The following is a 24,189-nucleotide window of genomic DNA, read 5'->3' as shown; positions in this document are numbered from 1 at the left end:
CAGGTCATAGTATCAACAAGGTTGGAAAAGACTTCAAAGATCATCAAAACACTTGCCTAAAATGAAGATGCAAATGGATATAGCTGAGAAAAAATGTCATCTATAAATATGCAACACACACTACATTTGTCTCCACACTTCTTCAAATAAATGTTACAGCTCTCTTTCTGGTTTCTCCTATTATTCCCTGATCAAAGTAACGGAAATTCTGCTCGTTTTGTAATTTATTTGATGATTTTCTGTAGCCTTAAGCTGTTCACCAGAGAAGATCTCAACACGCAGGCCCAAGTCACCCGAGAATTTAAGCACATGTCTGACTTCTTTATGAATTACCATATCACAACAGAGGAATCATAGAATCATAGGGTTGGAAGGGACCTGAAGGATTATCCAGTTCCAACACCCCTGCCATGGACAGGGACACCTCACACTACAGCAGGTTGCTCACAGCCACATCCAGCCTGGCTATAAAAGCCTCCAGGGATGAGGCTGCCACCACCTCCCTGGGCAACCTGTGCCAGTCTCTCACCACCCTCATGGGGAAGAACTTCTTCCTAACATCCAATCTCAGTCTACCCATTTCTAGTTTTGTTCCATTTTCCCCAGTCCTATCACTCCCTGACACCCTACAAAGTCCCTCCCCAGCTTTCTTGTAGCCCCCTTCAGACACTGGAAGGCCACAAGAAGGTCTCCCGGGAGCCTTCTCTTCTCCAGACTGAACAGCCCCAACTCCCTTAGTCTGTCCTCATAGGAGAGCAGCTCCAGCACTCTGCTCATCCTCATGACCCTTCTCTGGACACCTTCCAGCACCTCCAGATCCTTCCTGTAATAGAGGCTCCAAAACTGGGCACAGTACTCCAGCTGGGGTCTCACCAGAGCGGAGCAGAGGGGGAGAATCACCTCCCTCGATCTGCTCCCTCTGCTTCTCTTGATGCTTGCAAATTCAAAAGCACTTTGGGTTGGTTGTGGTTTTTTTTCAGTCTCACCCAAAATGTATCCAGAGCCTGTCAGTAAAGAGAATGTAGCTTGCTTGTTATCTGCAAATTTCAGAAGCTTCTTCTTTCTTCAGTAATTAAAAACAAAACAACAACATCAAAAATCTCAGGGTGTTTTTGAGCAACTGTTGCTCCTCAAGGCATCTGTGCCCCATGCTAGCAGGTGAGGGGAACATAATCAGTAACTAAAGTCCCATTGCTTGTCTCTGTGGTTAACTATTCCCTTTGCCTTTAGCCCCCCAAAAGTAGCCTAATACATTGCAGCAAAATCAATTCCATTTAACTATGTAAAAATCAGTGTTGTTGTTGATCCTGTGCATATTTTACCCTTCTCCCCAGCCTTTCAGTTCCACTGAAGCATGAATGTTATTTTGCCTTGTGTAATTGAGAACTCTTATTCCAAACCAAAGTTCATTGACTTGGTACCCAAGTGTAAATGTAATTAGCACCACAACTTTTACAATGACAAGAACATCTGTGCAGGGGGCAAGATGTCTATTGGTGCCATTTATTGCATTTCCATAATGGAATATCTACATAAATAAAAACAATGCACTTGGCCAGGGTTTGTCACCTGAAGACAGACTGAGGGAGTTGGGGCTATCCAGTCTGGAGAAGAGAAGGCTCTGAGAAGAACTTGTTGTGGCCTTCCAGTATCTGAAGGGGGCTACAAGAAAGCTGGGGAGGGACTTTTTAGGGTGTCAGGGAGTGATAGGATGGGGGGGAATGGAACAAAACTAGAAATGGGTAGACTGAGATTGGATGTTAGGAAGAAGTTGTTCCCCATGAGGGTGGTGAGACACTGGCATAGGTTGCCCAGGGAGGTGGTGGAAGCCTCATGCCTGGAGGTTTTTGCAGCCAGACTGGATGTGGCTGTGAGCAACCAGCTGCAGTGTGAGGTGTCCCTGCCCATGTCAGGGGAGTTGGAAGTGGATGATCTTTGAAGTCCTTTCCAACCCTAACAATTCTATGAATATATGATTTTATTTATGAAATACTGTTAAGACATTTCACTGGTATATCAAATCACTACTAATTGAAACACATCAAAGAATGCACAAAATAAGTCTGCAAGGGTCACAATTTCCCCTCTCCCCCCCCTTGCTAACTTATCAAAGAGAATAAATTGGATTGCTTCAGAGAAACTAGGAGGTCCTGTTGAATTAGACCTCTGTGGTGGTTTCCTCCAGAAATTATTCTTTCCCATGCTGAGGCACCAGGCAGAAAGATAAGACTGAGAATTTGCTTCACACCCATGTACCAGGCAGGACTGCAAACCACCAGAACAAGAGGACACAGTCTCAAGCTGCACCAGGGGAGGTTTAGGCTGGAGGTTAGGAAGAAGTTCTTCACAGAGAGAGTGATTGTCCATTGGAATGGGCTGCCCAGGGAGGTGGTGGAGTCACCATCACTGAAGGTGTACAGGAAGAGACTGAATGGGGTGCTTGGTGCCATGGTTTAGTTGATTAGATGGTGTTGGGTGATAGGTTGGACACAATGATCTTGAAGGTCTCTTCCAACCTGGTCTATTCTATTCTACTCTATTCTGTTCTGTTCTGTTCTGTTCTATTCTACTATATCTGTTGAAGAGTACCCACAATAGATGAAAAGAGTAAAATAACCTTGTAGGAAGCAAAGAGGCAGTTCTATGATTCTTCAGTTTCTAATGGTTAATAATTGCATGTTGCATGATAAAATGTGAGGTTTCCTTCCTTACTTCATTACCAAATGTGAAAAGACTTGCCCTAGCTCAAAAATAGAAAAAACAACATCATGAGGCTCACCTCAGATATTTGTGAGTGGTTGAGGAAATGACTGGATAAGGGGAGGGAGAGGAGAGGAGAGGTTCGGAGAGGAGAGGTTCGGAGAGGAGAGGTTCGGAGAGGAGAGAGGAGAGGAGAGGAGAGGAGAGGAGAGGAGAGGAGAGGAGAGGAGAGGAGAGGAGAGGAGAGGAGAGGAGAGGAGAGGAGAGGAGAGGAGAGGAGAGGAGAGGAGAGGAGAGGAGAGGAGAGGAGAGGTTCGGAGAGGAGAGGAGAGGAGAGGTTCGGTTCGGAGAGGAGAGGTTCGGAGAGGAGAGGTTCGGAGAGGAGAGGTTCGGAGAGGAGAGGTTCGGAGAGGAGAGGAGAGGAGAGGAGAGGAGAGGAGAGGAGAGGAGAGGAGAGGAGAGGAGAGGAGAGGAGAGGAGAGGAGAGGAGAGGAGAGGAGAGGAGAGGAGAGGAGAGGAGAGGAGAGGAGAGGAGAGGAGAGGGGAGAGGGGAGAGGGGAGAGGGGGAGGAGAGGGGAGAGGGGAGAGGGGAGAGGCCAGTCAGCATGGATGGATTTTTCCCCCATGGTATGAGTTGAAATGTCAGTTATTCCCTTATCCATAATTATATTCACTACAACAATGTTCTTCCTTTCTCACTGCTTAAGAATTATTCAGTTTAATGCCTTGAATAGTTCCTAGTGCCAGTCTCCAACTTTTAATTCCTGAGAACCAACAAAACCCAAAACCAGCCAACCAACCCCAAAAGTCTACACTCATTTCAACTAAATTCATGTCTGTCCCTGGGCTGCTTAATGAATAAATGCAGGACTTACAAGTCCATCATCATTAGAACTCTCCTTTGGTTGCTCTCAGTGTGCTCCTGATAAAAATGATATAACCTCTGTACTCCACTGATCATAGCCAACCAGATATATAGCCCTGCACTTGAATTCTCTCCCTGCCTCTGCCACTTGTGCAAGGGATCATAATTATATGCTGCCGAAAATGAATTAATGGAATAAATGAAGTATGCAGATATCTGTCAGCCCTGACAAACAACTTTGCTGTTCAATTAGCGGAGCTCCATCCCTTATGAAAGAACTGGGATTACTCATCACACTGAACTGCCTTATTTATTTAAGTTGCTCATTTATAAAACAGGCCTAGAGAAGTATCAGTTGATTCCCCTGAAGCCTCTTAGTGATGGAAGTTTGCTGTGGTGTGGTCGGTACAGCGGTGTGGTCGGTACAGCGGTGTGGTTGGTACAGCGGTGTGGTTGGTATGGTGATGTACAGTGCAAGAATCACAGAATCACCAAGGCTGGAAGAGACTTCAAAGATCATCAAGTCCAGCCTGTCACCACAGACCTCATGACTAAACCATGGCACCAAGTGCCACATTCAAAACCCTCTTGAACACCTCCAATGATGGTGACTCCATCACCTCCCTGGGCAGCACATTCCAATGCCTAACGACTCTCTCAATGAAGAACTTTCTCCTCACCTCCAGCCTAAACTTCCCCTGGTGCAGCTTGAGACTGTGTCTCCTTGTTCTGGTGCTGGTTGCCTGGGAGAAGAGACCAACCCCCCTCTCCTGGCTACCACCTCCCTTCAGGTAGTTGTAGACAGCAATAAAGGTCTCCCCTGAGTCTCCTCTTCTCCAGGCTAAACAACCCCAGCTCCCCTCAGCCTCTCCTCACAGGGCTTGTGCTCAAGGCCTCTCTCCCAGCCTCGTTGTCCAGAGTTTAAGGCTAGGCTGGATGTGGCTCTGAGCAACCTGCTCTAGTGTGAGGTGTCCCTGCCCATGACAGAGGGGGCTGCAACTAGATGATCCTTGAGGTCCCCTTCCAACCCTAACAATTCTGTGATTCTGTTTTGAACACTGTGGGCCACATCTCTCAGCCGTGCTGGTTTGCGAGCTGCCTCTTCACCCGTTCACATGATGTGACATTCCCATGGGCAACTACTCCAACTGCCAACGTGGAAAAATACTAGTGGCTTATTTAATGCATTTTAACATAACAGTGAGCAGTGATGCACATCATCCCCTTTTTGGGGTGAAATGCAGACAAAGCAGCCGTGGTCTGCAGTGAGGAGTGGCAGAACATACCAGAATCTGGATGGAAAGATCAGCCCAGGGGCACCCTGTGACTGCTCAAAGTCTCCAAATTCACTGGCAGCTTTTCTAAACACTCTGTGCTGCAAAGCTGTGTAAAATACCTCCAGCAGATGGTTCCTAGAAAGGAGAGTTTGAGGCTAATTGTAGGCTTGGTGTCAGTATTCACAAGGGTTTTGGTAGTGGCTAGGGAGTGCTGGTCTATGGCAGCGAGCAGAGTGCAGCACACAGGAGAGGGCTCCACAGCCTGGAAACCTCCTGTCCCTCCTGCTCTACACAAAGTGGGCTTAAAAGGGAAGGCCACAGCTTGAGTCCTGTGTCCAGTTCTGGGCTTCTCAGTTTAGGAAGGAGGTTGACTTGCTGGAATGAGTGCAGAGAAGGGCAACAAAGTTGGTGAGGGGCTTGGAACACAGCCCTGTGAGGAGAGGCTGAGGGAGCTGGGGTTGCTCAGCCTGGAGAGGAGGAGACTCAGGGGTGACCTTATTGCTGTCTACAACTACCTGAAGGGAGGTTGTAGACAGGCAGATGTTGGTCTCTTCTCCCAGGCAGCCAGTACCAGAACAAGAGGACACAGTCTCAGGCTGCATCAGGGGAGGTTCAGGCTGGATGTTAGGAAGAAATTCTATACAGAGAGAGTGATTGTCCATTGGAATGGGCTGCCTGGGGAGGTGGTGGAGTCACCATCACTGGAGGTGTTCAGGAGGAGACTTGATGGGGTGCTTGGTGCCATGGGTTAGCTGTTTGGGTGGGTTGGATTGGTTGATGGGTTGGATGTGATGATCTTGAAGGTCTCTTCCAATCTGGTTTATTCTATTATTCTATTAAACCAAAATAAGATAAGATTATTAAAAAAAAAAAAATCATACAACCGACCTAACTCTTTAATGATGAAATAGTTCTCAATGACTTCAGAGCCTTACTGAGCCATTCCTGCTATTGATCCTTATCCTCTGCTGCCACCCGGTGGCTACTTAATTCAAAAGCCTCTTAGATAGACTTGGAAGAGAGCTAAAAAATAGACAAAGTGAAGACATTTAACAAAAGTAGACAAACCAGGCAATTTTAAGGTGAATCAGCAAGTTTTCAGGCAAGAGATACTGACAGCAAGCTTACACTTAGCAACTTCAATTGCACATCTTCATCACAGAAGGGCAGAGGAAGGCAGAGTACCAAGGGAAAGGATAGGATAGGATAGGATAGGATAGGATAGGATAGGATAGGATAGGATAGGATAGGATAGGATAGGATAGGATAGGATAGGATAGGATAGGATAGGATAGGATAGGATAGGATAGGATAGGTTAGAGGAGTAGAGTAGAGTAGAGTAGAGTAGAGTAGAGTAGAGTAGAGTAGAATTAACCAGGTTGGAAAAGATCTTTGAGATAATCGAGTCCAACCTATCACCCAACACCATCTAATCAACTAAACCATGGCACCAAGTGCCTCATCCAGGCTCTTCTTAAACACCTCCAGTGATGGTGACTCCACCACCTCCCTGGGCAGCACATTCCAATGGTCAATCTTTCTTTCTGGGAAGAACTTCCTCCTAACATCCTCTTTTCCTGTGAAAGTTAGGTGCTTAGTGCAAAGTAGTTGTGGCATTTCCCTTCCTGAAGTAATGGAGAGGCAAAGGACAAAACCAAGACAGCTGCAAAGGTAAATTCTTCCACCTCAAAAAAACGATGTCTAAAGCAAATGGGATTAATCCACCCTTGGCTGTGCCTCGCTCCCTCCCTTGCCTACAAAACAATACTCTGAGCACCTGACATTTAGATAATGTCACTTAGAGAGATCAATTCCACCCTGAGTGACAAGCCTAAACAGCAGACCTTTATGGCATGGCCCTGAGAAAACATGCCTGGTGCTCATTTAGCAGCACAGGAATATCAAGGAGGAGAAGACTTAGTCATGAGGTCTGTGGTGACAGGTTGGACTTGATGATCTTTGAGGTCTCTTCCAGCCTTGGTGATTCGGTGATTCTGTGACTGCTCGTAGTGTGGGATTTGGAGCTGCTTAAATCAGGAGCTCTCCTGTAAATAGGGAGTTGTTGGTTCATTCTTGGGCAGCTTCTACCATCACAGATACAGGAAGAAAAATAATTAAGGGGAAAAAAAAATGAAAAAGTGAGAGAAAAAAATGCTGGAGAAAACTATTGGCATTTTATGACTAGAAGAGAAGGAGAAAATTGGATGATTCCTATAGAGTAAGAAACAGAAGCAAAGACAGTTTTAAGTCAGGACACTGGCCCACAGCTTGATTAGCATAGACAATTGGTGAGACACTGGAATAAGTTGCCCAGGGAGGTAGTAGAAGCCTCATCCCTGGAGGTTTTTAAGGCCAGGCTGGATGTGGTGCTGAGCAACCTGATCTAGTGTGAGGTGTCCCTGCCCATGGCAGGAGGGCTGGAACTAGAAGATCCTCCAGCTCCCTTCCATCCCTAACAATTCTATGATTATAATACACCAGTACCAGCCATTCAGAATGGTGGCAGCAGAGGATGAAAAACACAAACTGCAATTGCAGAAAGATGTTGAGTTGCTGGAATGTGTCCAGAGAAGGGCAACAAAGCTGGGGAGGGGTCTGGAGCACAGCCCTGTGAGGAGAGGCTGAGGGAGCTGGGGTTGCTTAGCCTGGAGAAGAGGAGGCTCAGGGGACACCTTCTTGCTGTCTACAACTCCCTGAAGGGAGGTTGTAGCCAGGAGGGGGTTGGTCTCTTCTCCCAGGCAACCAGCAGCAGAACAAGAGGACACAGTCTCAAGCTGTGCCAGGAGAGGTTTAGGCTGGAGGTGAGGAGAAAGTTCTTCACTGAGAGAGTCATTCACCGTTGGAATATGCTGCCCAGGGAGGTGGTGGAGTCACCATCCCTGGAGGTATTCAAGAGGGGATTGGACATGGCACTTGGTGCCATGGTTTAGTAGTCATGAGGTGTTGGGTGACAGGTTGGACTTGATGATCTTTGAGGTCTTTTCCAACCTTATTGATTCTATGATTCTATGTTCAAATATGCCAGTTCTTTAGGATCACACTCAATAAAACACTTCTGTAACATTTATTAGTAGAGAAACTCAAATGTTTAACTCAGAAGAAAAAGTTTTTCTTCTTTGTGAGATCTATTATTTGAAATATTTTAGGTATTAAGACTTGATTCTATTTTTAAGCCTCTTTCATATCATTTATCATATCAGAATCTTCTGGTGTCTTCTGAGAATAAAATGTCTCAGTTGTTCAGCTGAATTTATGTAACGCTGCCACAGATTATTTCTTCCTAGGAGCCTGTCAGTTTTACACAAAGCAAGGACTGTGCAGACACAAAATGAGGTGATGAAGCTTTTTTGTTTTCAAGAATTGTAATTACAGGACCACAGGCTCACAGCATGTCAGGGTTGGAAATGACTCAAAGAGATCATCAAATACAACCCCTCTGCCAGAGCAGGACCATACAATCTAGCTCAGGTCACAAAGGAACACATCCAGACAGGCCTTGAAAGGCTCCAGAGAAGGAGACTCCACAACCTCTCTGGGCAGCCTGCTCCAGTGCTCTCTGATCCTTACAGTAAAGAATTTCTCCCTTGTGTTGAGGTGGAACCTCCTGTGCTGCAGCTTGCATCCATTGCTCCTTGTCCCATCACAGGGAGCAAGTGAGCAGAGCCTGTCCCCTCCCTCCTGAGCCCCAGCCCTCAGATATTTAGAAACACTGATTAAATCCCCTCTCAGTCTTCTCTTCTCCAGACTGAACAGCCCCAGGTCCCTCAGCCTCTCCTCACCAGGCAGTGCTCCAGTCCTCTAATCATCCTTTTAGCCCTTTGCTGGACCCTCTCCAGCAGATCCCTGTCCCTCTCAAACTGGGGAGCCCAAAACTGAACACAGTACTCAAGATGAGGTCTCGCTAGGGCAGAGTAGAAGGGGAGGAGAACCTCCTTGGATCTGCTGGACACACTCCTCTTAACACACCCCAGGATCCCATTGGCCTTCCTGGCTACCAGGGCACATTGCTATCCCATGGATAACTTGTGATCCACCAGGACTCCACCAGGCAGATCTCCTCCCAGCCTGTACTGGTGCAGTTTATTATTCCTTCCAAGGTGCAGGACTCTGCAGATGTCCTTGTTAAACCTCATTTGGTTCCTCTGTGCCCTGATCTCAGTCTGTCCAGGTCTCACTGAATGGCTGCACAGCCTTCAGCTGTATTAGCCAAGCCTCCCAGTTTGGTGTCATCAGGAACTTGCTGAGCAGACACTCTGTTCCCTCATCAAAAGGTGTGTATAGGTGTATATATCCATAGCTCTATATCTATATCTATATCTCACTCAATCAAAATCAATTATTAAAGAATCAATGATAAACAACCCCTGTGAAGCTTGGGTCAACCTTTCCCCCTTCATTTCCTTTGCTTTATTTATTTCTTTTATTGCCTCCAAAAGAAAATATATGCATTAAAACCCACATTGATTATCATGCAGGCAATAGGTCTATGCCATCATTTTCTGCATTAAGATACTCTCTACAACTACCTGAAGGGAGGTTGTAGACAGGCGGAGGTTGGCCTCTTCTCCCAGGCAGCCAGTACCAGAACAAGAGGACACAGTCTCAGGCTGCACCAGGGGAGGTTTAGGTTGGATGTTAGGAAGAAGTTCTATACAGAGAGAGTGATTGCCCAGTGGAATGGGCTGCCTGAGGAGGTGGTGGAGTCACCGTCATTGGAGGTGTTCAGGAGGAGACTTGATGGGGTGCTTGGTGGCATGGTTTAGTTGTTTAGGTGGGTTGGATTGGTTGATGGGTTGGATGCAATGATCTTGAAGGTCTCTTCCAACCTGGTCTGGTCTATTCTATTCTATTCTATTCTATTCTATTCTATTCTATTCTATTCTATTCTATCTCTGGATTTGTGATGCCACACAACTTGCTTGTACAGCTTCCTTTAGGGATAGTCAGCACAGCACCCAAGTGCCTCCTAATCATTACATTTTCTTGGGTGCACAACCACAAAGCAGGCAAATCATTTTTCAGCATTCCCAGGTGATGACAGAGGCAAAGAGTGGTTACACAAAGTTATCAAAGCCTCTCTTTTGCTCTGTCACTCTCCATCCTGTTGAATGTGCTGATTTTCATGCTAACAATATGTGCCAAAGGGTATAAGCAATCACAGAAACGAAGCTGAATGGGAAACAGGACTTAAATATCAAAGAAACCATTGAAACATGCACCCCAGGAGAAAAAGTGAGTCCTGTTAGACAGTGAAGAGTGATTGGGATGTTGAGGTTCAAGTCACCAATGGCTCAACATGCTACTATAATATTTTTGCTCATATGTATTCAATGTAGGTGACAGTCTGCTTTAAAACCTGCAGGGCACCGTGGAGTTGCTAAAAAGAGACTAAGTAGGTCAAAAGAGGTTTTGTAAATGTTTTTGAGCTAATGCATAGAAGTCAGAATGTATGCCTAGAAGAATAAAAGCACGGGAATCTATCAGCAGTGACTTCACTGATACTTCAGGAAGATACTGCTCAAAAAGAAAAGATGTTGACTTACTGGAAGGTGTCCAGAGAAGGGCAATGAGGCTGGGGAGGGGTTGGGAGCACAGCCCTGTGAGGAGGGGCTGAGGGAGCTGGAAGGGACCTCATGGATCATCTAGTTTCAAACCCCCTGTCATAGGCAGGGACTCACACAAGCTCTACGAGGAGAGGCTGAGAGAGCTGGGGTTGCTTAGCCTGGAGAAGAGGAGGCTCAGGGGAGACCTTCTTGCAGCTACCTGAAGGGAGGTTGTATAGAGGTGGAGGTTGGTCTCTTCTCCCAGGCAACCAGAACAAGAGGACACAGTCTCAAGCAGCGCCAGGGGAGGTTTAGGCTGGATGTTAGGAAGAAGTTCTACACAGAGAGAGTGATTGCCCATTGGAATGGGTTGCCTGGGAGATGGTGGAGTCACTATCATTGGAGATGTTTGGGAGGAGACTTGATAGGGTGCTTGGTTGCATGGTTTTGTTGATTAGATGGTGTTGGATAATAGGTTGGATGCAATGATCTTGAAGGTCTCTTCCAACCTGGTCTGGTCCGGTCTATTCCATTCCATTCCATTCCATTCCATTCCATTCCATTCCATTCCATTCCATTCCATTCCATTCTGCCAAATAATTCTGCAGAACATGATAACCATATGCAGTGCCAAGCAGCTTTTCTAGCTGCTCCTGAGTTGATCTATGTCCTTTAAAAAGGCAAGATAAAACAAAATTGATTCTAAAGGCCAGATCCAAAATGGAACTGCAGGCAGGGATTTAAAAATTAGACTTGCATGGACTTGGGCAACCTTCCATGCTCAGATGCTGTCTGACCCTAAAGGTGTTTCATTTCTTTACATATTTCAGTCCATTTATCTTTCAGTTCTCCAGGATTATTCCAGTTTTACTTCAGCCTTCATGATGTTGAGTAGTTTCCAGAGTGCCCCATGCCTGCACCAAAACTAGCTGCCACCTCTTTTTCATGCCCTTTTTTTAACCACATTCTCAGCCTTTAGGTTATGGTGTCAAAGAAAGTTCTCTCCATTGCTTGGGAGCAGCCACAGGTAGGTAGCTGAGAAAGTTCCTTGCAGAGAGAGTCGCTAGCCATTGGGATGTGCTGCCCAGGGAGGTGGTGGAGTCCCCATCCCTGGAGGTGTTCAAGAGGGGATTGGACGTGGCACTAGGTGCCATGGTTTAGTTGTCATGAGGTGTTAGGTGACAGGTTGGACTTGATGATCTTTGAGGTCTTGTTGATTCCATGAGTCTATGAACACTCAGATGGCAATTTCTAACTCCACTTCAGCCCAGGGAAGTGGTTGAGTCACCGGCCCTGGATGAGTTTCAAGGTGGTTTGGATGTGGTGCTTGGGGATATGGTTTAGGGATGAGCCTCGTAGAGTAGGGTTCTCAGTTGGACTTGGTGATCCTGAGGGTCTTTCCCAACCTGAATCTTTCTGTGATTTCAAGGTACAACTGCCTTTAACACTCCTCAAACCTCCTGGGGATAATTCTGCATTTGAAGACTACATTTCTGACACTGCTGGATCAAAGACTTGAAGCTACATTTAATAGAGACACACTGCAAAACATTTCCAAGCAAGCTGGAGCTTGCAGATGTTTCTCTGGACAATTGTATTTTACAAAGGCTATAGAAGTGTCCTCAAAAAAAACCTTTTCCTATCAGCCCCCTTCCTGGGTGCACAAATACGTGAGCACACAACAAAATCTGCATCTTAAGACACGTGCTATTGCAGAGATGACCTTCTCTCTTCTTTTAGGGAAAGAAAAGCACTCCCTCTTCTCTCCACAATTAATAGGAAGGGACTAAAAATACCACTTTCATATATTCACTGGTAAATAATTCACTTCTGCTGCAACATCAGACGCTGAGCAATCTGTTTCTCCAGAGCCTCCCAGGGAAAAAGGGCCTGCTCACAACAGGCAACTGTCTCATATTGATCTGCACTGCTTCAATATCCTACTAAGAGCCTCACAGTGCTATTTTTTATTCCTATTCCTATTTGCTGTTGCAGCAAAACCACTTTTTAAACAGGCTTAGTAACAGTGGCACATTCAGAGGGATGGTAGTTAACTGCAAAAGATCTACTGTCTCCCTTGTAAGATGTGCAGTGACTGGAAATGGGGTAGCTGCAGCTCATGCTGCTCTAACTGCATTACATTCAGTCACTGCACAGAAGGAATGATACAAAGGACATCTCACCCCCCCAAAAAATAGGTTCAGAATAGGATAGACAGGACCCAAATATGTAAATGGATGTTAGGAAGTTCTTCACCATGAAGGTGGTGAGACACTGGCACAGGCTGCCCAGGCAGGTGGTGGAAGACTCATCCCTGGAGGTTCTGAATGCCAGGATGGATGTGGCTCTGAGCAGCCTGATGTAGTGTGAGGTGTCCCTGCCCATGGCAGGGGGTTTAGAACTAGATGATCCTTGAGGTCCCTTCCAACCCTCACAATTCCATGAGTCTGTGATTCTAAATACATGGCAAAAATGTAGGCACATGGCAAAAAGTACAGACATGCACTGAATAAAATACTAGGAGAGGCAATGAACTCCAAAGCACGGTGTAGGGCCCATAGTGATGGCTCCACTACCATTCCACAGGCAAATTAGGATATAAACTTCCAGCAATATTTTTTTTAACTCCTAGTTTTCTGTTTCCAGAATCAAAGAATTGTTAGGGTTGGAAGGGACCTCAAGGATCAGCTAGTTTCAAACGCCCTGTTGTAGGCAGGGACTCGCACAAGCTCTACGAGGAGAGGCTGAAGGAGTTGGGGTTGCTTAGCCTGGAGAAGAGGAGGCTCAGGGGAGACCTTCTTGCTGCCTACAACTACCTGAAGGGAGGTTGTAGCCAGGTGGGGGCTGGTCTCTTCTCTCAAGCAACCAGCACCAGAACAAGAGGATACGGTCTCAAGCTGTGCCAGGGGATGTTTAGGCTGGGCAACCTGTTCCAGTCTCTCACCACCCTCACGGGGAAGAACTTCTTCCTGACATCCAATCTGAATCTACCCATTTCTAGTTTTGTTCCATTCCCCCTAGTTCCATCTAAAAGTCTACCTAGGCTGCCTGCAAAGCTTTCCCTTGGGAAGAGTGTTTTGGAGTTTCTCCATTGTTAGTGCTTCCAGTGATGCTTGGCTGCACTGGACTGAGTAAAACAAAGCAGAAAGCAACCATCTCCTTTCAGAGGACATACACGTTATCAGAATGTGATCTGACAGTGACACAGCCTCCTCGCAGCGCCACGTTCCCGTGGATGGACTTAGCTGGAACATCCTTTGCCTTGGGAGTTTCTAAAGTGAGCAGAGAACACAGGTGTTTTCATCTGAAAAGAATTAATTCAGGTGTTAAGCAATTCCTTCAGAAGAAATGCTGACAGAGGCTGAGGGAGCTGGGGTTGCTTAGCCTGGAGAAGAGGAGGCTCAGGGGAGACCTTATTGCTCTCTACAACTACCTGAAGGGAGGTTGTAGCCAGGTGGGGGTTGGTCTCTTCTCCTAGGAAACCAGCAGCAGAACAAGAGGACACAGTCTCAAGCTGCACCAGAGGAGGTTCAGGCTGGATGTTAGGAAGAAATTCTTCCCAGAAAGAGAGATTGGCCATTGGAATGTGCTGCCCAGGGAGGTGGTGGAGTCACCAGCCCTGGAGGTATTCATAAAAGAATTGGCTGTGGCACATGAAGCCATGGTTTAGTTAGTCATGAGGTGTTAGGTGTTGGGAAATAGGTTAGACTTGATGATCTCTGAGGTCACACTGCAGGCCACACTGTTCCTGGTCCAGGCCAGGATGCCATTGGCCTTCTTGGCTGACTGGGCACATTGCTGGCTCATGTTCACCCTACCATCGACCAGTACCCCCAGGTCCCTCTCTGCCTGGCCGCTCTCCATCCACTCTGACCCCAGCCTGTAGCTCTGAAAACAAACTATACCTAAGATGATTTGTTACCATATGTAGCCCTTCCCATTCCCCAGTCCCACAGTCAAATGACATGAGTGCCCTGTGGCCAAGGGAGTGAACTGGGAGCACAGGACATGAACACTCCTTCCACATCACAGCAAATGCAACCGTATTATTTTCCTCTGTCTACTCAGAAACTCCATGCAGAACTTTTGCTCAGAAAAGTACATTATATCAAGCATATCACACATCATCTTGATAAATATCAGTGCTCTTTCCCCAATGAAACACAAAGATGGAGGCTCTCACTGAAAGTGTGGCGTGTGTTTGATGAAGCCCTGTCACAAGTTGGAAGTCCTTGATTTATTTGATGTCTGATTAGAATATAACCAGATCCATTTTAAAAGTGCAGTCAAGTGCACTGTATGAGATTAAAAGTTTGGAGGAAAAAGAGAGAAAATGACGTGTTTCATATGTGGGAAGATGGAAGTATGTGCAACAGAAACTAATTCTTCTTATTATTATCATTGTTCTTTATGGGGTTTATGTCATTATTGTATTTATGATTGTTGTTATATTATTATGATTTAATTGGCCACACTATTCCTGATACAGGCCAGGATGCCATTGACCTTCTTGGCCACCTGGACACACTGCTGGCTCACATTCAGCCTACTGTCAACCAGTACCCCCAGGTCCCTCTCTACCTGGCTGCTCTCCAGCCACTCTGACCCCAGCCTGTAGCACTGCCTGGGGTTGCTGTGGCCAAAGTGCAGCACCCAACACTTGGAGTTATTGAATGCCATCATGTTGGACACTGCCCATCTGTTCAGCCTGTCAAGGTCCCTCTGCAGAGCCCTTCTACCCTCTAACAGATCAATATCTGCTCCCAACTTGGTGTCATCTGCTATTTTACTGCTGATGGACTCAATCCCCTTGTCCAGATCATCAATAAAGATATTGAACAGGATGGGGCCCAACACTGATGCCTGGGGGACACCAGTAGTCACTGGCCTCCAGCTGGATGTGACACCACTGTTGTTAGCAGTAGTAGAACTGACTAAAATAAGTTTACAAGGGCACAACTGTTCTTTAAGAAGAGGAGAAAGAGAACTACTGAGCATACAATGCTGCTGTGAGCTTGCCACTCTGACAAACAGTAAGAATATCTTGCTCCCTTTTTTTTGCTCTTGCAGCCAAAGTTAAAGGAACTTTCCTTGAGGCAAGAGTTAGAGCTGCTCTTTCAACTTGCTCCTCTGTTCACTTGAGAGTAATTCTTCCCTGATTTTCCTTTTGCTTGGGTTTTTAGTTGGTGGCTTTTCCCTCTCTTTTGCCTGTCCATTCCTTTTTACTCCTGTCCTTACAATTTTTAAGAATGATGCACCAAGAACTTGCTTGGATTGTGCTTTCCCTTCCCAAAATTCAGAATGATAGAAAGCTCTAGGATGGAAGGGACCTCCAAAGGTCATCCAGTCCAACCCACTGTGCAGTAAGCAGAAGCATCCTCAACTAGATCAGGCTGTGCAGAGCCCTGTCAAGCCTCACCTTGACTATCTCCAGGTATGGGGCCTCAATCACCTCCCTGGGCAACCTGTTCCAGTGTTCTACCACCCTCATGGTAAAGAACTCATTCCTAACATCTGCCCATTGTAAGTGCAGATCAGGTTCGTGATCATCTGAAGAACCTGAAAGTGTTCAAATCCATGGGACCCGACGGGATACACCCACGGGTACTGAGAGAACTGGCAGATGAGGTTGCTAAACCCCTCTCTATTATATTTCAAAAGTCCTGGCAGTCTGGTGAAGTCCCCACAGACTGGAAAAGGGGAAACATTGCCCCCATCTTCAAAAAGGGCAAGAAGGAGGAACCAGGGAACTACAGGCCAGTCAGTCTCACCTCTGTGCCTGGAAAGATCATGGAACAGATCCTCCTGGAGTCACTACTCGCTCAAAAGAATAGTGAAGAGGTGATTGGGAACAGTCAGCATGGCTTTGCCAAGGGCAAATCCTGCCTGACCAACCTGGTGGCCTTCTATGAGCAGGTGACAAAATTAATAGATGAGGGGCAAGCAACTGATGTCGTTTACCTGGACCTGAGCAAAGCCTTTGACACTGTCCCACACCACATCCTGGTCTCCAAACTGGTGACACATGGGTTTGATTGGTGGACCACTAGATGGATAAGGAACTGGCTTGATGGCCGCACCCAAAGAGTGGCTGTCAATGGCTCCATGTCCCAGTGGAGGCCAGTGACAAGTGGAGTCCCTCAGGGATCAGTCCTGGGACCTGTCTTATTCAACATCTTTGTGGGGGACATGGACAGTGGCATTGAGTGCACCCTCAGCAAGTTTGCTGATGACACCAAGCTGTGTGGTGCAGCAGACACGCTGGAGGGAAGGGAGGCCATCCAGAGGGGACCTTGACAGGCTGGAGAGGTGGGCACAGGCCAACCTCATGAAGTTCAATAAGAGCAAGTGCAGGGTCCTGCATCTGGGTCGAGGCAATCCCAGGCACAAATACAGGCTGGGCAGTGACTGGCTGGAGGATAGCCCTGAGGAGAGAGACTTGGGGGGTGCTGGTGGACAAAAAGCTCAACATGAGCTCTCAGTGTGCACTTGCAGCCCGCAAAGCCAATCAGATCCTGGGCTGCATCAGGAGAAGTGTGGCTAGCAGGTCAAGGGAGGTGATCCTTCCCCTCTACTCAGCCCTGGTGAGACCCCACCTGGAGTACTGTGTCCAGTTCTGGAGCCCCTATTACAAGAGGGATGTGGAGGTGCTGGAACGTGTCCAGAGAAGGGCCACGAGGATGATCAGAGGGCTGGAGCACCTCTCCTATGAGGACAGACTGAAGGAGTTGGGGCTGTACAGTCTGCAGAAGAGAAGGCTCCGAGGTGACCTAATTGTCGCCTTCCAGTATCTGAAGGGGGCCTACAGGAAGGCTGGGGAAGGACTTCTCAGGATATCAGGTAGTGATAGGACTAGGGGGAATGGAATGAAGCTGGAGGTGGGGGAGATTCAGGCTGGATGTGAGGAGGAGGTTCTTCACCATGAGAGTGGTGAAACCCTGGAATGGGTTGTCCAGGGAGGTGGTCGAGGCCCCGTCCCTGGGGGTGTTTAAGAGCAGGCTGGATGAGGCTCTGTCCAGCCTGATCTAGTGTGGGGTGTCCCTGCCCATGGCAGGGGGGTTGGAACTAGATGATCCTTGTGGTCCCTTCCAACCCTGAATGAAACTATGAAACTATGAAACTATGATCTAAATTTGCTCCTCTCTAGTTTGAAGCCATTGCCCCTCATCCTGTCACTGCAAGCCTTTGTAAACAGTCTCTCCCCATCCCTCTTGTAGCCCCCTTCAGGTACTGGCAGGCTGCTATTCGGTCTCCCTGCAGCCTCCTCTTTTCCAGGCTGAATGCCCCCAGCTCCCTCAGCCTGTCCACGTAGCAGAGGTGCTGCAACCCTCTGATCATTTTCATGGCCTCCTCTGGACCCACTCCATCAGGTCCAGGTCCCTGTATTGAGGGCTCCAGACCTGGACACAGTACTGCAGGTAAGGTCTCACCAGAGCAGAGTAATGTGACCGAACAGAATACAATAGAATAGAGTAGAATAGAATAGAATTAACCAGGTTGGAAGAGACCTTTGAGATCATGAAGTCCAACCTATCACCCAACATCATCTAAGCAACAAAACCATGGCACCAAGCACCCCATCCAGTCTCTTCTTAAATACCTCTAGTGATGGTGACTCCACCACCTCCCTGGGCAGCACATTCCAATGGCCAATCTCTCTTGCTGGGAAGAACTTCTTCCTAAGATCCAGCCTAAGCCCCCTCTGGCACAGCTTGAGACTGTGTCCTCTTGTCCATCAGCCAACCAGACATATCAGATGGCTTTCTTTTCTTCTGGCACCTCATAAAGACTGATGTTAGGCTATGACCTCCCTTCACTGGAACCTCTACCAGACTGAGAGCAGCTACAGAACTCAGTTCTCTCCTGTCTATCTGAATCAGAATCACTTCTGTACAAAGAAGGCTTTCCACCTAAACTTTAGATTTCTGGAGACTTTGTAATTCTTTTTCAGTCCAGTGCTTTTTCTGAAAGCTAACTCAGCTTTGCTTTTACTCTCTGTAGGTTCTGGAGCAGTGTTTATTTTGGACACAGTGCTTTTCAGTCTGTGCAGATGGAACCACTGCTTCAGATGAGTGTTTATAAATAAAGCTGAACACACACACACACACACAAAAAGAACCCCAAACACAATAATACCCTTTTGGAACAGGGCTTATTCACATTTTGATGGCTTCTTTATCCTGGGAATAGCCTTTTGCTTTTGGCCTCTTCTTTCTATTCTCCATCCTGAATCTGTCATCTTCCCTAGTAACTAGAATTTATACTGAGCAATCAAGGCTTAGGTTGTCAAGGCAAAAAAAAAGAAGAGTAAAAATGAGTTACACCATGCTCTCCCTGCAGATGAGAATAGCAGACATTTGCTTTATATAGCCTGGGTTTAATATGTAAATTACCAGGGATGTCAGACTGTGAAGGGTGTAAGACAAGCTCTCCAACTTCCATGTTTCTAAACCCATAAGCAATTTCCTGCAGGAATGGCACTAATGGAATTTTGGGGGAGGAGCAAAATTCATTTGGCTGTGAGAAATAAAAATGAGCAGCAATGCTTTGTGGCAGCAGTGAGCCTTTTAAACAAGTGAGAGGCAGCAGTCACCAAACCACCACCATGGTAGGTCTGCAACCAGAGAATGGATAGGATAGGATAGGATAGGATAGGATAGGATAGGATAGGATAGGATAGGATAGGATAGGATAGGATAGGATAGGATAGGATAGGATAGGATAGGATAGGATAGGATAGGATAGGAATAGGGTAGAGGTAGAGTAGAGTAGAGTAGGGTAGGGTAGAGTAGAGTAGAGTAGAGTAGAGTAGAGTAGAGTAGAATAGAATTGGAGTGGAGTGGAGCGGAGCGGAGCGGAACAGAACGGAATAGAATAGAATAGAATAGAATAGAATAGAATAGAATAGAATAGAATAGAATAGAATAGAATAGAATAGAATAGAATAGAATAGAATAGAATAGAATAGAATAGAATAGAATAGAATAGAATAGAATAGAATAGAATAGAATAGAATAGAATGAACCAGTTTGGAATAAAAGACCTCAGAGATCATTAAGTCCAACCTATCACCCAACACCATCTAATCAACTAAACCATGGCACCAAGCACCCCATCCAGTCTCTCCCTAAACACCTCCAGTGATGGTGACTCCACCACCTCCCTGGGCAGCACATTCCAATGGCCAATCTCTCTTTCTGGGAAGAATTTCCTCTTAACATCCAGCCTGAACCCCCCCTGGTGTAGCTTGAGACTGTGACCTCTTCTTCTGTCACAAGCTGCCAATAATATGAAACAGTCAGTTTGTGTGCTGAGCTTATTATATTAAGGGGGTGGGGGGTTGTTTGCTTGCTCCATTTGTTTTTACTTGGTTGTTTTGGGGCTATGGGTTTATCTTTTCCCTCCCCCTTCCCTCTTCCCCCTTCCCTCTTCCCCTTCCCTTCCCTTCCCTTCCCTTCCCTTCCCCTTCCCTTCCCTTCCCTTCCCCTTCCCTTCCCTTCCTTCCCTTCCCTTCCCTTCCCTTCCCTTCCCTTCCCTTCCCTTTCCCTTCCCTTCCCTTCCCTTCCCTTCCCTTTCCCTTTCCCTTCCCTTCCCTTCCCTTCCCTTCCCTTCCCCTTCCCTTCCCTTCCCTTCCCTTCCCTTCCCTTCCCTTCCCTTCCCTTCCCTTCCCTTCCCTCTTCCCTTCCCTTCCCTTCTCCCCCATCCCTTTTCCCTTCCCTTTTCCCTTCTCTTCTCCCTTCCCTTTTCCCCTTCCCTTTTCCCTTCTTTTTCCTTTCCTTTTTTTCCCCCTTTCATTTTCTTTCTCTTTTCTTTCTTCCCTCTCTTCCCCCACCCCCCAAAAGAGAAGCATCATTTGCAGTTTCTTGCTTTTAAGAGGTGATGAATGCACGCTTTCATTTGGGCTTTTGAAAAGGAGGATTGTGCAGCAACCCTTGTGTATATGAAGGCTGCAATGCAGACAGTCCCCTGGGAGGTGTTGGCATGCCTTTGAGCAGTTCAGCACAGATCTTGTTCATATTCATGCAGTTCACATTCAGGAACTGATGTTCCAGCCATAACCTCTGGGGAGATAGCATGAAAGTCCCCTTGCCTCTAACTTTAAGCTCTTGATTTCTTCCACTGCTGGTACTGAATCCTAATTCTTCCTCCCCTTGCCTGTCTCTGTGCTATTATCTTTTTCCCCTTCCAGGGAGCCTCTCCTCTAGGATTTTTCTACAGTTCCCCATTTTCTGAGAGAGGTCACTGGCATCCTTGTTCAGCCAGAAATCTTAGTGGTGCAGTCCTGCCCCACTAATGCAATTCTCCACTTGCAAAATTATTTCCTCGAGTCAGAGGCAGTCAGCTGAGTCCAGTGGAATGGAAAACTAATGAGACAGATGCCCTAGTGGATCTGCTGCACAAAGTTATTCCATTACCACTGAGAGAAGGGAATAAAAAGGGAAGATACCAGTGAAATATCCATCACTAGGCAGAGTCTTCGCTCTCCATGGGACAAAACTGGGCAGGACTTAGGAATTTAAATACTTTGTTGAGTTTGGGACAGTTTTGGACACCAGAACTCTTAAAACAGAGGCAATAAAACTAGGATTCATTAGTTTTAGGAGCAGGAATTATGGTTCAGTCTGACACAACTGGAGAGCAGCCCGTGGAGAGAGACCTGGGAGTCCTGGTGGATCACAAGTTATCCATGGGACAGCAGTGTGCCCTGGTGGCCAGGAAGGCCAATGGGATCCTGGGGTGCATTAAGAGGAGTGTGTCCAGCAGATACAGGGAGGTTCTCCTCCCCTTCTACTCTGCCCTGGTGAGACCTCATCTTGAGTACTGTGTTCAGTTTTGGGCTCCCCAGTTCAAGAGGGACAGGGACCTGCTGGAGAGGGTCCAGCAGAGGGCTAGAAGGATGATTAGGGGACTGGAGCACTGCTCTATGAGGAGATGCTGAGGGACCTGGGGCTTTTTAATCTGGAGAAGAGAAGACTGAGAGGGGATTTAATACATGTTTATAAATATCTGAGGGCTGGGGCTCAGGAGGGAGGGGACAGGCTCTGCTCACTTGCTCCTGGGGATAGGACAAGGAGCAATGGATGTAAGCTGCAGCACAGGAGGTTCCACCTCAACACAAGGGGGAACTTTACCATGAGGGTCAGAGAGCACTGAAACAGGCTGCCCAGAGAGGTTGTGGATTCTCCTTCTCTGGAGGCGTTCAGGGCCTGTCTGGATGTGTTCCTGTGTGACCTGAGCTAGATTGTATGGTCCTGCTCTGGCAGGGGGTTTAGACTCGATGATCTCTTTGAGTCATTTTCACCCCCTGACATGCTGTGAGCCTGTGATAACCTAATGAAATCTGCAGGAAATGTATTTGTGCAGGATGGAGAGAGCTGAGTTCCACACCCAAACAGAGCTCACCTAGGTGGTGAGCTGTGAAATCTGTCATGCTGTTCTCGGGAAAATGCAGTTTGTGCAGTTTTCACTTTTATCTCAGGGACTAGGAAAGCTGTGGGAGGAGTCCTGGCTTTATTCATGCAGCCTGTTGATGATTCAGGAGAGCTTAGTGAAAAAGTGTTTCCAAGGAGTAGCAGGTGGTCTGAGTCCTAAACTTACCCTGAGATTTCTGTTGGAGTTAGACTGCAGCGTGGTGGAGCGCAGGAGCTACAGGTGCTCCCTGAATGCTGTTCTACGTGTGCTGAGGAATTTAAGGAGCTGAGCCCTGTGCAACTCAGCTCAAAACTCAGAATTAGATTGAAAGCCTGCAAGACTATTTACTTTTTTCTTAATTTTTCATAAAGTCCTAGAATGGCTCCTGCTCAAACCCCCTTGGGATTCACAGGCAGGGCTAGGGGGTAGAAATGCCTACAAACATCTCATCTTTTTAGGCTGGATGTTAGGAAGAAGTTCTTCATAGAAAGAGAGATTGGCCATTGGAATGTGCTGCCCAGGGAGGTGGCAGAGTCACCTTCACTGGAGGTGTTTAGGAAGAGACTGGATGAGGTGCTTGGTGCCATGGTTTAGTTGCTTAGATGGTGTTGGGTGATAGGTTGGACTCGATGATCTCAAAGGTTCTCAAAGGATCTCAAAGGATCTCAGGTAGTGATAGGACTAGGGGGAATGGAATGAAGCTGGAGGTGGGGAGATTCAGGCTGGAGGTGAGGAGGAAGTTCTTCACCATGAGAGTGGTGAAACCCTGGAATGGGTTGTCCAGGGAGGTGGTTGAGGCCCCATCCCTGGAGGTGTTGAAGACCAGGCTGGATGAGGCTCTGTCCAGCCTGATCTAGTGTGAGGTGTCCCTGACCATGGCAGAGAGGTTGGAACTAGATGATCCTTGTGGTCCCTTCCAACCCTGAATGATACTATGAAAGGTCTTTTTCTAACCTGGTTAATTCTTCTCTTCTCTTCTCTTCTCTTCTCTTCTCTTCTCTTCTTCTCTTCTCTTCTCTTCTCTTCTCTTCTCTTCTCTTCTCTTCTCTTCTCTTCTCTTCTCTTCTCTTCTCTTCTCTTCTCTTCTCTTCTCTTACTCTTCTCTTCTCTTCTCTTCTCTTCTCTTCTCTTCTCTTCTCTTCTCTTCTCTTCTCTTCTCTTCTCTTCTCTTCTCTTCTCTTCCATCCCATCCCATCCCATCCCATCCCATCCCATCCCATCCCATCCCATCCCATCTAGGGGTTATGACCAGAAAATGACTAATAAAACTGGTGCACATTGCTTCAAGTTGAACAACAGCCAGAGAGTCAGTGCTTGTAGAAATGGTGCTACTCCTGCCTGCTAGAGTGCCTTCTCCAGGGCTCACTCACTTGGAAAGAGGAATCCACAGTTCACCATCACATTAATAAATCAAAGACTGGCTTAGGTTGGAAGGCAACTTAGAGATCATCTACTGTAACCACCCTGCAATGGGCAGGGATGCCTCTCAAATAGATTCAGCTACTCAAGGGTTACAGAATCATAGAATTGTTAGGGTTGGAAGGGACCTCAAGGATCATCCAGTTCCAACCTCCTGCCATGGCTTCATCCAACCTGGCCTTGAACACCTCCAGGCAAGAAGCATCCACAACCTCCCTAGGCAGCCTGTCCCAGAGTCTCACCACCTTTGTACCGAAGAAATTCCTCCTAAGATCCAGTATAACCCTACTCCCCCTCAGCTTCAAACCATTTTTGAAGCTTCACTGCATGTTAGATAGTTACTTAGGTTTGCTTCTGCACTCTTAAATTACAGAAACTTGGTCCTGGTCATTTGAGGAGGCTGCAGGCTACATTTCAGCACTTAATCTAGTATCCTTCCACACTGAGACATGTGTTTCCTATTTTCCTATTTATATCATCCCATCCCACACAAGCTCATGTAATTGTAATCCTCTGCAGGAAAAGGAGAAATATGACTAATGCAGTCATCCAGGAAGGATCAGTAGAAGGTATTAGAAGGTTGAGGTGAGGTTTGGTTTGGTTTGGTTTGGTTTGGTTTGGTTTGGTTTGGTTTGGTTTGGTTTCCCCCCAATAACCAGGTAGGGAGAAAACCCATCTTGCTGCTCTCCTTTTAAGCAGCCAAGCTAGATTCTGATGAACTGGAAATGGGGAAGCTCCTGACCAACAAAAATTATTTTGCATATGATTCATGTATTTTTGTGCCTCTCAAATATGGCAAATATAAATTTGGGTCGGGGCAATCCCAAGCACTAATGTAGGCTGGGCAGCAACTGGCTTGAGAGCAGCCCTGAAGAAAAGGACCTGGGGGTGCTGGTGGATGAGAGGCTGAACATGAGCCAGCAGTGAGCACTTGCAGCCCAGAAAGCCAACCAGAGCCTGGGCTGCAGCAAAA

This window comes from Melanerpes formicivorus, unplaced genomic scaffold (assembly GCF_026170545.1).
Source record: "Melanerpes formicivorus ecotype bairdi unplaced genomic scaffold, bMelFor1.0.p_v2 SCAF_4, whole genome shotgun sequence".
Lineage (NCBI taxonomy): Eukaryota > Metazoa > Chordata > Aves > Piciformes > Picidae > Melanerpes > Melanerpes formicivorus.
Note: the sequence above shows the minus strand (reverse complement) of the source record.